Raw genomic sequence first — 14,615 nt, forward strand, 5'->3', positions numbered from 1 at the left:
ATAATTACTATAACTGTAACGATATATATGCATGTATATATACAGTACATATTAGGGTATATATATATATATATATATATATATATATATATATATATATATATATATGATATATATATATATATATATATATATATATATATATATATATATATATATATATATATATATATATATATATATTATATAGTATCACTTAAAATTGTTTTATGGACCTCATTGAAACTGGATGGTATCTAGCAGTGTTATTTATTTAAAAAAAAATTATAAGCTTTTTTATGACTACTGTCCTCATTTCAGTATTCGTGAATGACCGGACTATATATCAGCTGTATTTATATCTGGACTACGTGTTCGGTCATTCCAGCTGTATTAACAATGAGGACTTTTGACTGCATGAGCGTATAATTTTTGAATAAAATAACAAGGTGTACCAACCTCTGTTTAACTGAAGTTCCATATGTTAGAACAACTGCTTATAATACTATATATATATATATATATATATATATATATATATATAATAATATATATAATATATATATATATATCCTATATATATATATATATATATATATTATATATATTACACACATACATATGTTAATCCTGGTAAACTTGTAATTTTTTTAATTAATGAGGTCCTGTTAGTAAATATGAACTGTATGTATGTATGTATATATATACGTATATATATATATATATATATATATATATATATATATATATATATATATATATTAGTACCCATAAGATATCATTGATTAGCCCCAAGGTGCATTTAATTGCCCCGAAACAAAAGTGAACTTTACTAGGGCTTCTCCCTTCGAGTCTAAGAGAAATTAAACATACCCTCTCATTCCTTTCAAGGGTAACTTGAGGGCTGTCCTTCATCTCCTTCAGGGCCCCAAGAACAATATCGAGGACGTGAAGACAGACAACAATTCGGGATTACTTTTATTGGGAATGATAATAATCTCTTCTCCCTTAGCTTAGAGGCAAAATCCTGTACGTTAATCAGAGAATTCTTTGCTGCTCTGTAACGTTTGTCTTCGTCTTCGATCAAATAAACAGCCTGTAAACTATTTATGTATTCCTAAGTGTATATATATACATATATGTATGTATATATATGATATATATATATATATATATATATATATATATATATTTATATCACAGTATACAATATATATATATATATATACCTCCAGAAATATATATATATATAGGGGATATTTTAGGTGATAATAAGTCCACCGTCCCGTGGGACTGTAAAAACTGAGGTCGGCCGACTGGTTGTGTTATGTATGCATCAGCCAGGAGAAAGGTGGAAAGAAATGACTTTGAACCTTATATGAGTAAGAGAGAAGTATTTATATATGTATTTCCCACTGTGTGTGTGTTATGTATGGTAAGGAGAAGGTGGGAAGAAATGACTTGAACAGAATAGTTCTGTATTTCCACACCTCATCAGAAGGTACAGTACATCTGCAAATGCTTTTTTTAATCACTTCACACAACTCACCACCTTGCTCAACACTCAGATGTTTCAGTTTATCCTCCAAATTTTCCAAAATTGAAGAATTACACATCTTGCTTTCAGCTCCCAATTCATATCCATCGTCGTCTTCTGTAATTGAAGTTGTCTAGGTTATTGACACAGTTTCCATTCTGGTTTCTGAGAAGTAAGGTTTTAAGAGGTTTACATGTATCTTCCTTTTCGTCTTCGTCTTTCTGGTGTTTCAATCACGTAAGTTCTAATACTTAACCTCTCAATTATCTTGTAAGGACCTTGAAACTTGTTGGAAAGGGGAAATCTCTTGTCAGGTAAAAACACTAACACTTGTTGACCAACACTAAAACTTCTCAGCTTAGTCTTCTTATCATATCTCCTTTTCACTTTCTCTTGACTCAGTTTCATGTTTTCTAAAGAGAATTTTCTAATCTCTTCCAATCTTTTCCTCAAGTTCTTTACATACTCTCCTTGGGCTTCCACTTGATTTTCTTCCCAATTTTCTGCAAGAATTTTCAACGGTCCTCTCACTTCTCTACCAAAAATCATCTCGTTAGGTGAACAACCCATGCTTTCTTGATAAGCATTCCTAATTTCAAATAACATCAATTGTACACCAACATCCCAATCTCTGCCTGACTCAGAACAATAGTTAGTCAGCATACCTTTCAATGTTTGGTGAAACCTTTCCAAGGCTCCTTGAGTCTCAGGTGATACGCAGTGGATAACTGTTGTTTCACTCCTAACAAGTTCATCACGTCCTGAAACAGTTTGGAAGTAAAATTGGTTCCTCTATCACTTTGTACAATCTCTGGTATCCCAAACCTTGAGAAAAACTCCACTAGTTCCTCAGTAACTGTCTTGGCAGATATGTCTCTAACAGGGATTGCCTCAGAATATCTTGTCACAGGACACGTTAATGTTAACAGATATTCATGACCCTTCTTCGTCTTCGGCAGTGGTCCAACCATATCTATAATCACCTTGCTAAAGGGTTCTTCTCTAACTTCTACAGGTTGTAAGGGGGCTTTCTGAATGGTTTCATTTGGCTTTCCAGCTATCTGGCAGGTATGACACTCCCGACAGAACTTGCTAACATCTTTGTGAAGTCCAGGCTAGAAAAAATATTTCATGATCTTCTCCACAGTCTTCCTGATTCCCATATGTCCAGACTCATGAGCTACTGCTACTACTTGCTTCCTCAATGGATGTGGGATAAAAATTTGATGATATTCGCCCCATTCAGCATCTCCTGGTATATCTGCAGGTCTGTGCTTACTCATCAGTAAATCTTCCTTCAGATAATAACAGGTAGGAGTTTGTTGCATCTCTTCTTGATCAACAACTCTGAAAAACAACTCGGCTAATGATGCATCCTTCTTCTGCAGTTCCATTAGCTTCTCTCTGGTCACCTGACCAACTTCAAGGGTTGAGCTCTCAATATCTGCTAACTCAGCTACTGGAGTTTCACTGTTATCTTCAGGAACATTTTGACTACTCAGAGTCTCTTCAGGGACAACAGCTTCTTCTTGGGAAACCTCTTCTTGGTCAGTATTAGGGGAAACATCATTTCCCTGGAACAACTCTTCTAAGCTCAACAATCCTTCACTTGATCCTTCTTGAGTGGGTAAACCCTCAGTCTCTTCACTTACAGGCATAGTCCTCTTCATACTCCTAGTAGTCACACAGCTAGGAAACAGGTGGGGGTTATTCTTCTCCAAATCTACCGTAGGACTAATCCTCTGTCACTATAGGACAAGGAACAAATGGCACACTAACAACTTCATTCCCTAACAGAACATGTACACCTCCAACAGCTAGTGAGTCCTTTACAGCAAAATCAACATCTCCTGTAACTAATTCACATGACAGGTGTAAGCAGCATATAGGAGTTACCTCTTCTCCTCCTATACCCTTCAAAATAACTAAATCTCCTGTAAGATTCTTCTCCAACTGGGGGTGAGCACCACGGACTACCACACTATGGTTGCTCCCTGTATCACATAACACCTTGACTGGTACCTGCACACCTCCTCTTGGAGTTGTCAGCGTACCCTCATAGATATGTGGCTTAAAAACCTCCAAACTGCTCAGCCACTCACTGCTTGAAGTTACATTTCCACTGGTAGTTAAACACTCAGCTTGTTTAGTCTCAGTTTTCACGGGAGTTTGACTCCTCCCCACACTGTTCTTTGTAGTCTGTTTCACCTGGTCACCTCTTACTACTTGACCAACTGGTTTGGGCTGCCGATGTGTCTGATGACACTCCCAACTGAAGTGTCCTGCTCTTCCACACTTGTAGCAGACAACACCAGGCTTCTGTAATTGCCTTGCAACATTATTAAGTGAGGATTTTACATTAGCTTGCTGAGGGATATTACCCTGCATTGACTTGGTATTACCACTTGTAGGATTCCCATTAAATCTGCTCCTGAAAATTGGATGAGACCTAAACCCTGTGCGTTGATTCTGGTATTTGACATTGTGGTTCCTTCTGCTACTAATGATATTATAATCTTCGCTAAGTGTAGCAGCTTTGTCAAGTTTATTCACCTCTCTCTCTCTCAAATAGGCTCTTATGTGTCCAGGAATTCCCCTAAGATATTGTTCAAGAACTCCAACCATCGTTTAAAACATCTTCTTACTTTGTAGGCATAACCCAGGAAAGTTATCTGGTCATCCTTTCTCAAAGATCTGAATCTTTCATTATAATATTCAGGGGTCATCTGGTAAACTTGTAGCACATTGTGTTTAAGTACCTTGTACTCTTTACACTGATCAGCTGATAAGGCTAAATAGGCACTTCTTCCTTTACCAATGAGAACACTCTGTAACAAGACTGACCATTTATCCTCTGGCCATCCCATACCTGCAGTCACTTTTTCAAAGTGATCAAAAAACTCATCTGGAGCTTCTTCTGTAAACTTTGGAATTAACTTCTGCACTCTTACTATATCAAATACAGGGTCTGAATTACCTTGAGTAGGGTTAGATGGTGTTACGGGCAATTCAGTTGTAGCTTTCAACCTTTCCATCTCTCTCATGTGCCTAGCTATCTCTCTTTCTTCTTCTGCTATTTTCCTTAATTCTTCAGCAGCTTTCTCTTCTTCTCTTTCTTTTCTTTCTCGTTTTTCTCTGTCTTCTCTTTCTCTTTCTGCCTGCATTTTCAGCTTAATCAAATTTCCTTCTGCTTCTACATGTCTAAGCTCTGCTTCTGCATAACCTTTCTCTTTCTTTTGCTCGTGTTTATCTATAAGTTCTGCCTCAGCTGCGTTCAACAACTCTTGTGCCTCTCCTAACTCTTCATCTATTTTACCAGAGTCCATCAATGCTTGGATTGCAATGCATTTTATTTGTGCCTTTACCATGTTGGCAGACACCTGACCACCACATGCTACTGCTATCTTACTCCACTGTGCTTTAGTCAAAGTGATTTCAGATAACTCTTGGGTGGAGGGGTTTGCTAAAAATTCCTGAACATCGACTGGAGCCATTTTTTTCAATTACTCAATTAAAAATTCAATATCACAACAATTCAACACAATAAAATGCAAAAAACAACTATATGGTCACTCTCCTAATAAAATATGTCCCTAACACCACCAGTATAAACCAGAGTGATATTTGTGATGTTTTCCCTGGGTCTTGGGCACCATTTATATATGTGATGAAGTGTCCAGTGTCTGATCTTCAGATTAAACCTGGTTTCTAAGTGCTTGATATTTGATTACCAAACTTACCATTTATTCGACAATTATAATTACCTCACAACAGCCAGACACCTGAACCCTCATCACACATACAAAACGACTGATTTCTCTAAAGGCAACAGTGATCCCTTATAAAACTTATCAATCATGAAAGAAAGCAGAATAAGTTCATTTTAAAACAGGTGTGAGGTAAAATCTAAGGGCATCATTCCAATAACATTACAAAAGTCTAAGTATTTTTATTTCCCTGGTTCGAGCTCATTTCAGTTACTTGAAGGAAAACATCTCACTTACCACTCTATATCTAATTCAAAGCAAAATTACTGGTGGGTCAATAAATGAAACTCTGATATAACAATTTTAAATACAAAAATTTATTTCTAAATTCAATGATTATACATGACATTAACAGTCTCAGGGAAATTTATTATTACTTGAGAACAAAACAAAATTAGATTAAATCTGAATTAATCATCAGTCAAAATTAAATCAGAAATTAATTTATTAGTTAATCAAAAAATTATTCAAGTAAATTTTAAATTTTTAAGTAACAAAATTTAATTGAAAGGAAATACAAGCAAATTAATTCCCATGTGTTAAACAAAATAAGGCAATTAGATGAATCAAACAAAAATGTGGATACAAAAGACACAGAAATATACCCTGCAAAAATTAAATATCAAAATGTACAGCAAAGTATTAAGGTAATAGCAAACAAACCACATATATATAAAACCCTTCAAAAGACAAAGCATAAAACATACAAAATGAAAAATGTATTAAAAAAGGAAAAAATTTGAACAATTTCCCACAATCACTGTAAATGTTATTTTTAGTGCACTAAAAACCAATAATTATGTTACAATACCTTGGTACCAAATTCTTTGTGTTGTTAATCATGCCTCGTTATGAACACTCAGATGACTCAGACACATTTACTAAGGAATTAAACTGTTCAGGTGAGGCCATCAGACAAAATAATTTACTTAAAAAATAAATTATTAACAGTTAAAAGGTTATGAGCTTAAAAATTTAAATGACCAAATCGCCTGAATAATAAAATGGATCAATCTGCATAATAAGAACAGTTGAAAAACAACATGGTTCCAGATTATTTTTAAAAACTCTTAAAAATCAGCAATGAGACTCTTGAATGGCTACAGTTGACACAAAGAAGAACCGATTTAGAGAATACAGTTTCAGAACAAAAAATCCAGGCTAGTAGCTCCTCTCTGTAAAATCAATGGTTACATCAGTAGTCTGTATATTGACTAAACCTGGGTCGATTTTTAAACCCAGGTAAACAACCAACCAAGGATTCTCTGACGGTCTCTTGGTAATGTGAACAAGCCATGCCATCTATTGCATAGAATTCTTTTATAAAACCACCTACAAAGGTTTAATCACAAAATTCAATTTTAAACAGGACTAACTCTGTTATGGCATTTGCACATCTGAATACAAAATTATACAGTAAGCTACAACAAAAATTATACAACAATACACATACACTCCATGATTAACGGGAGATTACTGCATTATGAAAACCACAGCATAAGAATAATATATATATATATATATATATATATATATATATATATATATATATATATATATATATATATATATATATATATATATATATAGCAATTGGAATGTGAGAACTCTAAATCAGGATAGCAAAACTTAAGAGTTAGTGACAGTTTTCAAAATTATGAATTGGACATTTGTGCTGTAACAGAGACAAGATTAACTGGAATCGATAAAGTGGGATTTGGGGAATAATTTATGTTTCTTTGATGTCTGGCCAACGGGATGGAACGCGTTATCATGGAGTAGGATTGCTGTTGGGGTACAAGGCAGAGAAAGCTTAATGTGAATGGGATCCCACGGACGAGCGATTGTTGTACGCACGGTTCAAGTCAAATTGGTAACACCAGTCTGCTTGTGTGTCATGTACCCACTAATGATGCACCTGATGAAAGAAAAGACGCAGTTTATGGAAAGCTGTAAGAAGGAATAGGAAAAGTTACTAGACATAATGTTTTGATTTGTACTGGACCCTTCAGTGCAATAATAGGCTGTTCGAATGAGGGATTTGAGGCGTGTATGGGCAAGATGGGGTCAGTGGTAGGATGAGTGAAAATGGAGTAAGGTTTAGAAGTTTCTGTCCAGCAAATGACTTGTCACTGGGGGCACACATTTTCAACATCACAATATACACAAGACGACATGGGTGTCACCGTGTGGAAAATATAAAAATCAGATTGATCATATTGCTGTTAGTAAAATGCCTAGAAGCTTTTTGCCAAATGTTCGTTTTAATCAGGGAGCAGATATTAGTAGTGACCTTCAACCAACGTTGCAAAAATAAAATTTAAGCTAAAAATTTAGAAGAAAGGAAAACCTGTTGTTGATAGGTGCGATATTGGTATGCTTGGAAGGGAAGGAGAGGAAAAAGAGGAATTTAGAATAAGATGCAAAAACAGGTTTTTGGTGTTGGAAACACTGGAGGAGGGAGGGAAAAAGTTAAGTATATCTTAGTTTACCCAGACCACTGAGCTGATTAACAGCTCTCCTAGGGCTGGCCCAAAGGATTAGATTTATTTTACGTGGCTAAGAACCAACTGGTTACCTAGTAACGGGACCTACAACTTATTGTGGAATCCGAACCACATTATGGCGAGAAATGAATTTCTATCACCAGATATAAATTCCTCTAAATTCTTCATTGGTCGGTCGGAGAGTCGAACGCTCGGCCAACAGCGTGCTAGCCGAGAGCTCTACCCACCTCTCCAATGAAGGAGGGAGGGAGAAGCGTAGATGAAATGTCGGGGATGTGAATAAAGCTTTGCATGAGGCTGCTGGTCGTACGATCAGAAGCAGACTCACATTGAGGAAAAAGATGTGGATGTCTGAGGAAACATGGGATATGATCAAAAAGTGAGGTGAGGCAAAAGTGAGGAGTGAGACGCATTCTGTTAATGATGAAGATTTTGAATTAGCAAGAACCAAGTGCTTGAGTTTGGATTCAGAAGTTAAAAGACTAGCTAAGAGAGATGAAAGAAGATCTGTTAATGAAAAGGATGTGGAAACTGAAAAATTAACGAATAAAAATGATGGTCAGAGCCAAAGGATAGCATATCAAGCAATTGGAGAGCTGATTGGCAGTGCTGGTAAGCGTAAGGATATACCAGTCAGGGATAAAAAAGGTATTTACTAACCAAAATTGTTGCAATCAGAAATAGATGAAAAGAGCACTTTGAGGCAGTTCTTAACAGACCATTACCAGCAGAAGAGGATGTACCACCTGCTCAGGAAGGTTTAGATACTGATGAAGGTGAGATCAGGTTAGGAGAAGTAGAAGAGGCAATAAAACTGTTAAAGAATTATAACGCACCAATGAGATATGGGTGACAGGGATAATACCATCAGGCTGGAAGACTGATGTGATCATTAAAGTTCCAAAGAAAGGAGATCTGAGTAGATGTGGTAACTGAGGGGAATCACTGTCACCTGTAGCCTTGAAAATTTTCAGTAGAGTATTGTTGAATAGATTGGAGCCAGTAGTTGATGGTACTCTGAGGGAAGAACTGGCCGGTTTTAGAAAGGGGCTGGGTTGCAGTGATCAAATCTTCATAGTTAGGCATTTAATGCAGCAAGCTAATGAAATGAGAACTCTGTTAAGTCTTTGTTTTATTGATTTTGAAAAGGCCTTTAATAGTATTTCCAGACAGACTGTGGGAAAAATCATGAGGCATTATGGAATTATGGAATACCGGAAAAGTTTAAGGGTTATCATGAACATGCATGAGGGCATATCTTGTAAAGTGATGGTTGTTTGAGTGATCCATTTGAAGTTAAGTCTGGTGTGATTCAGGGTGGCATTCTGTCTCCTCTGTTGTGAGAAGGGTTAAAAGAGAAACGGATGCAGGTATACTCTGGGCAGAACATGGGAAACTTCTTGACTTAGATTATGCTGATGACATAGTTTTGATCTGTGAGGGACTAGAAAAGATTCGGTGTTAGATTGTCTGGTCAGTGAAGGTCGAAAGGTTGGTTTGGTTATAAATAGTGGAAAAACTGAAATCATGAATGTGAATATTGGAAATGCACAGGATTGTCTAATTGAAGGCTTGGTTGTAAAGCAAGTGGATAAGTTTAGATATTTAGGTACTTAATTTAGATAAGGATGGCTTTCTGAGCACAGAATTTATGGAAGATTAAAAAAGGCTCATCGGGAGAAGAGTGTTGGGGAGATCTTGAGGAGTTAGCCCAGGACAGAATGTGGTGACATAAGTTCATCCAGGCCCTATGCATCCCCGTGGGTGCCATAGGAAATGATTAATTGATTGATTGATTGATTGATATATACATATATATAAAGATAGATAGAGGGAAATGAATAAATAAATAAATTTATAAAATTTTTGTGCATTACATCAATTCATTTTATAGATAATGCTGGATATTGCTTGCAAATTACTTTGATTACTATTTGATTTTCAAGTACCTCTTCACCAGTTTCAGAGGTATAATTCATGAGAAACTGAACTAAAAGCTGACAGAAGCTCACGAGAACATTCCCCAAAACGCCCCCTTCTGTCACAGAAAAGACACCATTACATGGCTGGCCTTCCTGGAGCGTTTATTGCATACGCAACGAGATCATGATGCTGTATTTTCTCTGTTTGACCGCTTGCATTTTCTGCCATTTACTTTCTCCCTTTCCTCTTCTCTCCTTTCGCCTGTCTGTCTTTGCTGTTTGTCCTACTTTTCCTGTTTTGCTGTCTTTCTCTCCCCCTTTTTCTAGTACCTGAGAGCCTGTCTGCCTGTTTGGCTAATCCATTACATTTACAGTAATACAGTCACTTGCCTCCTCACACTTCTGCAGCCCTCTCCCTCATTACGCATCTGTACGTCCGTCTACCGTATATAGTTTTCGTAAATAAAAACTAGTTACGTAAACTTCTTCTGATATCAAGACGGTCTCACAGTTATTAACGACTCAATAATAGCGTGGGAATTCGCCCCCATGAAAGTCAAATGTGAAAAAAAAATGAGGGTTTCTGTTAACCGCAGTGGCTTTACCTGCGCGAACTGAGCCCATTATCTTCTTTCGTGAGCATCGTCGTCTCTTCCTCTTCCTCGCTCTTGATCCACCCACGGCCTAAATATACCTAGACCTTGGATCCACCAGCATCACCGAGTTCCAGTTCTTTCGAAACGTTTGTTTTCGTTGCATAAGGTTTCGGCAAATACTTAGAGCTGACCAAATTATTTTTTTATAAATATGTGTCGGTGCATTTGATCAAAATAGCTGCCGATGTTCTTGTTTAATATCGTTTTCACTGTGTATTTCCCGCATTTCTTTCTCTTATTCAATTCATAGTTGGTGATTTTCAATAATCAGTGATTGCATCTCGACACAAACTTCGGGCTCAGTTGTTCCTGACTTAACGATATCCCGGGATACATAATTTTATAAATATAATTTGTGCTTTATACCGATATTTTTCGGTGAAAAGGCCGCTGAGTTGGGCAACATCTTATTGTTGTCTAACCCAGTCTCCATTAGAGCAAGAGAGAGATTAGATGTCAATCGATTTCAACTGTACCTGTTCTACCCAACAGATACTAACATCAACGCTGGCGGTACTTAATGCATTTTCGCCTAAATTTAACCATTGTAGTACATGGCTCATTCAAACTTTATAATTTATCAAATATTGTAATCACTGTATTTGATAAAAAATGATAAAAGTTAAGAGCAATGGCTGTAAGGATTTATAGTGAACTGGAACGGGTGATAAACAACACATTCAAAAAACTAACATTCCGCCCTCAGAAGTTTAATGTTATACGCCCTGACAAGAGGGCTAATGACTAAAGATCTTTAAGTACCTTATTTTCAGATATCTTGAGCAAAAAATGCTGAATTTGCTTTTTTGAGTCAACTTTTTACTTAAGAATTTATTTCAAATTTCAGAAATATTCTGAGGAAATAATTACCAACACCATAAAGTATTTACACACCAGGTTTCATCGAAATCAAAGAGAGATAAGATGTTTGACCTTCCAACTGACCTGTGATCCTAGTTCTTCGCTGGGTGAGCGGGTTCCGTTCTCAGCTACCACTCTGTTGGTCGCGAGTTCGAATCTCCGACCGGCCAGTGAAGAACAAGAGGAGTTTGTTTCTGGTGATAGAAATTAATTTCTCGCTATAATGTGGTTCGGATTCCACAATAAGCTGTAGGTCCCGTTGCTAGGTAACCAATTGGTTCTTAGCAACGTAAAAATAAATCTAATCCTTCGGGACAGCCCTAGGAGAGCTGTTAATCAGCTCAGTGGTGTGGTTAAACTAAGATATATTTAACTTGACCTGTGATCCTGAAAAAGAGACCACGGTCAAATATTATTTCCAAAAACAATTACAGATCTCCAGTGTACCTGTCTTCCAAGTTTTATTTAAATCAGTGGATACTATAATGCGGACTCGAAATTGACATTTGACAGAAAACGTAAGTAGGACGAAAATTCTGATGCGTGGTCCCCGTAGGCGGTGGATCCACCAGTTCACCTCACGCGGTGCACTGTAGGCATTACTTAAGGTTCTTTGCAGCGTCCCTTCGGTCCCTACCTGCAAAACCTTTCATTTCTTTTACTATACCTCCGTTCATATCCTCTTTATTCCATCTTACTTTCCACCCTCTCTTAGCACGCTGTTGGCCCAGCATTCGACTCTCCGACCGGCCAGTCAAGAATTAGAGGAATTTATTTCTTGTGATAGAAATTCATTTCTCGTCATAATGTGGTTCGGATTCCACAATAAGCTGTAGGTCCCGTTGCTAGGTAACCAGTTGGTTCTTAGCCACGTAAAATAAATCTAATCCTTTGGGCCAGCCCTAGGAGAGCTGTTAATCAGCTCAGTGGTCTGGTTAAACTAAGATATACTTAACTTTTTTTCCACCCTCCATAACGATTGTTTCATAGAGCGTGCACCTGCGAGCTTTTCCTCCTGTTACACCTTGAAAACCACCTTCACTCTCAATTTTCCTTTCAGCGCTGAATGACCTGATAGGTCCCAGCGTTTGGAATCAGACCTAAATCTGATGCGTGGTGTTTGACGTTTGTAAGCCTGGAACTCGAATACGATGCCATGCAGTACGGAACGCTCTTAAACTCACAAATATTGCCCAGGAAAATCTGACAAAAGTTTGCATAACTTTTGTGCTAAAATATGATTGCCATTACCGCAAAATCAAGCAAACAATTATTTTTCCGGCGAACTTTCACAAGGAAGATGGCGAAAATTTTTCATCAAGGAAAGTTAAAATTCTGAGTAGCGCTCGTTGAATCTCCGAGTCACATTTGAGTCCTTAAGATTCATGTAGTTTGTTACTGGCGGGAGATGGGAAATACTTCATTTGTCGGACTGGAATTCAGATATTTTCAGTCATTTACCCTAATGGTTTTCAGTTATTATGCTGCCTTGATTGATTTTAGTTTCTTGAAGATTTCCATTAAAATCAAGGTTAAGATAGTTTCTAGATTTGAAAGAGAATTGACCTAGGGAATTTTGCGCCATTATCAGTCGAATAGTTTCGCTTTAGGTGACTTTATACCCAACATCCTGAATTCTTTGCCAACGACGGGTGGAATGCTTGCACCTTATAGGATGTCTTAAGTCTCACCCAGGATGAAAGTATGCTGCATAACTAAACGTTAGTATAGAGAAGATATGGTCTGAAGACTAAATGGATGTTCTCGCAAAAGTAAGATAAAAATTTGTCTTTACAAATACATCCATTTTTCTTCACAGGAAACCATCCTTTCATCTTGCAAAAAATTTCCTAATTAATACAGCACTTCATTCAACTTAGTACCAGGACTTCATACAACCTTCTCGTGGCTGTCATTATCGTTAATGCGAACCCACTTCTTTGCATTAGTAGTTCGCCTGAACCTTTGTCATAGTCTAAGATGTCCATGGCACAAAACAACGGTGGTAGCCAAAAATGCATTTAATTGCACGTGAAGTGGTTGCAGCAAAGTCCTTGAATAAATTCAGAAAATAAACGAGATTCTTAAAGCTCTGTGAAATAGAGATGAATTTTTATCTGAATGTCAATGGAGCTTATTCCAGTTTATTTTCTAATTGAAATAATTTCAGGAGAGGTGTTCCAGGTATACATATATATCTAATGTATAAATATGTATATAAATATATATAATATATATATACGCACACACACATATATAGAGAATATATATATATATATATATATATATATATATATATATATATATATATATATATATATATACATATATATATATATATATATATATATATATATATATATATATATTTTAAGTTTTTCTTATATTTTGTGTATGTTTACTTTTAATTATGGATGCTGAATGTCCTTTTTTTATAACCGTAGATATCCTGATGATGTGACCAAGGGTGTAAATGTATTTACTGGATCTGTGTGTGTTCCTGCGCTTCCTTATGTGTATGGATTATACTGTGTGTGTATATATATATATATATATATATATATATATATATATATATATATATATATATATATATATATATATATATATATATATATATATTATTATTATGACATCACTATATTGTGATCGAAAATAATGATTAAAAAGCCACAATAATATAATTGATAAATTGTATATTTTAAGACATAAAAATATACAAGAAAGGGGATAAAAACGAGGAGCTTTCGACCGTTTGCGCAACGGTCCTCTTCAGTTGGATACAAGAAAGGGATAAAAACGAGGAGCTTTCGACCGTTTGCGCAACGGTCCTCTTCAGCCAACTGAAGAGGACCGTTGCGCAAACGGTCGAAAGCTGTCCCCTTTCTGGATTTGGAAGGGGATAAAAACTGTGAGCTTTCGACCGTTTGTCCTCTTCAGCCAACTGAAGAGGACCGTTGCAAAAACGAAAGCTTCCTGCCTTTATCCCCCCCTCTATATTTTTATGTCTTAAAATATACAATTTATCAATTATATTATTGTGGCTTTTAATCATATATATATATATATATATATATATATATATATATATATATATATATATATATATATATATATATATATATATATATATATATATATATATATATATGTGTGTATATATATACATATATACACACATATACATATATATATACAGTATAATCCATACATCGAGGGGCACTATAGTAGGCAGGGGAAGGGCGCAGGAACACACAGATCTAGTACAGACATTTATTGTCGACGCGTTTCTTGACCCTTGGTCACATCATCAGGATATCTACGGTTATAATGTAAAAAGGGACATTCAGCATCCATAATTAAAAGTAAGCATACACAAAATATAA

This window comes from Macrobrachium rosenbergii, chromosome 54 (assembly GCF_040412425.1).
Source record: "Macrobrachium rosenbergii isolate ZJJX-2024 chromosome 54, ASM4041242v1, whole genome shotgun sequence".
Lineage (NCBI taxonomy): Eukaryota > Metazoa > Arthropoda > Malacostraca > Decapoda > Palaemonidae > Macrobrachium > Macrobrachium rosenbergii.